The sequence below is a fragment of the Arachis hypogaea genome, chromosome 11 (assembly GCF_003086295.3).
Source record: "Arachis hypogaea cultivar Tifrunner chromosome 11, arahy.Tifrunner.gnm2.J5K5, whole genome shotgun sequence".
NCBI lineage: Eukaryota > Viridiplantae > Streptophyta > Magnoliopsida > Fabales > Fabaceae > Arachis > Arachis hypogaea.
Genome location: NC_092046.1, coordinates 44,117,378 through 44,119,764, shown reverse-complemented (window position 1 = coordinate 44,119,764; position 2,387 = coordinate 44,117,378). Strand labels below are relative to the sequence as shown.

At 34.1% G+C, this 2,387-nt stretch overlaps 1 non-coding gene across 1 annotated transcript; it reads left to right on the top strand.

Moving 5' to 3' along the window:
• Positions 1–441: 441 nt before the first annotated feature.
• Positions 442–549, top strand: LOC112724191 (small nucleolar RNA R71). Its single transcript, XR_003163366.1, has one exon. It is a non-coding gene; the product is annotated as a small nucleolar RNA R71 (small nucleolar RNA).
• Positions 550–2,387: the final 1,838 nt, after the last annotated feature.

Genomic DNA, 2,387 nt, shown 5'->3' with positions numbered 1-2,387 from the left:
AGAGATTTGGATGATTTTTCCATGAAGGATTATAGGTGTTTCCATAGGATTCTCCCATGTAATTCACCTCTTCCATTGCTGGGTTCTCAGGATCATAAACTTCTTCTTCAGAGGAAGCTTCCTTAGTACTGCCTGTTGCTGCTTGCATTCCAGACAGACTCTGAGAAATCATATTGACTTGTTGGGTCAATATTTTATTCTGAGCCAATATGACATTCAGAGTATCAATCTCAAGAACTCCTTTCTTCTGAGTTGACCCATTATTCACAGGATTCCTTTTAGAGGTGTACATGAATTGGTTATTTGTAACCATTTCAATGAGTTCTTGAGCTTCTGCAGGCGTCTTCTTCAGATGAAGAGATCTCCAGCAGAGCTATCCAATGACATCTTTGATAGTTTAGACAGACCATCATAGAAGATTCCTATGATGCTCCATTCTGAAAGCATGTGAGAAGGGAACCTTCTGATCAATTGCTTGTATCTCTCCCAAGCTTCATAGAGGGATTCACCATCCTTCTGTCTAAAGGTTTGGACTTCCACTCTAAGCTTACTCAATTTTTGAGGTGGAAAGAACTTTGCCAAGAAGGCATTGACTAGCTTTTCCCAAGAGTTCAGGCTTTCCTTAGGTTGTGAATCCAACCATGTTCTAGCTCTGTCTCTTACAGCAAAAGGAAAGAGCATAAGTCTGTAGACTTCAAGGTCAACCCCATTGGTCTTGACAGTGTCATAGATTTGCAAGAACTCAGCTAAGAACTGATGAGAATCTTCCAATGGAAGTCCATGAAACTTGCAATTCTGTTGCATTAGAGAAACTAATTGAGGCTTAAGCTCAAAGTTGTTTGCTCCAATGGCAGGGATAGAAATGCTTCTCCCATAGAAATCAGGAGTAGGTGCAGTAAAGTCACCAAGCACCTTCCTTGCATTGTTGGCATTGTTGTTGTTTTCGGCTGCCATGGTTTCTTCTTCTTTGAAGAGTTCTGTTAGGCCCTCTAAAGAGAATTGTTCTTTAGCTTCTCTTAGCTTTCTCTTCAAGGTCCTTTCAGGTTCAGTATCAGCTTGAACAAGTATGCCTTTATCTTTGTTCCTGCTCATATGAAAGAGAAGAGAACAAGAAAGTAGGAAATCCTCTATGTCACAGTATAGAGATTCCTTGAAGTATCAGAGGAAAAGAAGAATAGAAGGAGGAGGTAGATGGAGGAGAATTCGAACATATAAAGAAGGAGGGAGTTCGAATTGTACCTTGAGGAGGAGTCTTAGTCCCTTAAATAGAAGGATGTGAAAAGAGGGGAAGAAATTTTCGAAATTAAAGTAAGAGATTTTGAAAATTTGGTAATTGGTTTTCGAAAACTAAGATTGAGAAAGAAATCAAGTGATTTTTGAAAAATATTTTGAAATCAGAATTTAAAAAGATATGATTGAAAATTAATTTTGAAAAAGATGTGATTGAAAAGATATGTTTGAAAAGATATTATTGAAAATCAATTTAGAAAAAGAAAAATTTTTAAAATTAAAGTTGATTACTTGACTATCAAGAAATTAAAAGATATGATTTTAAAATTTAAAGTTTGATCCTTTCTTAATAGGCAAGTAACAACTTGAAAGTTTTGAAGTAAATCTTTAATTGAAGCAAGGATTTTATAAAATGGAAAGAAATTGATTTTGAAGGAGATATGATTTGAAAAAGATATGATTTGAAAAAGATTTGATTTTGAAAAATTATGAAAACTTAAAAAAATGTGAATTAAAAACAAAATCTTCCCTCTAGTGTCATCCTGGCGTTAAACGCCTAGAATGGTGCCCATTCTAGCGTTTAACGCCCAAATCTCTACCTTTTTGGGTGTTAAACGCCCAGCCAGGTACCCTGGCTGGCGTTTAAATGCCAATTTTCCTTCTTCACTGGGCGTTTTGAACGCCCAGCTTTTTCTGTTTGATTCCTCTGCTGAATGTTCTAAATCTTCAATTCTCTGTATTATTGACTTGAAAAGACATAGTTTTAAAAAAAATATTTTTGAATTTTTGATGATGGGAATCAATAAAAATGCAACTAAGATCAAATAAACAATGCATGCAGGACACCAAACTTAAAAATTTTCATATAAGAGACACTAACAAATTGAGAATGCATAAGAAAAACAACAAAACACACAAAACAAGAGAATTTAAAGATCAGAGCAATGAAATCATCAAGAACAACTTGAAGATTAATGAAGATACATGCATGAATTTTTCGAAAAATGCAAGAAAAATAGAAACATGCAATTGACACCAAACTTAAAATTAGGCAATAGACTCGAACAAGAAACATAAAATATTTTTGGTTTTATGATTTTAAAAAAAATTTTTGTATTTTTTTTGAAAATTATATAGAAAAGAAAATAAAGAGAATC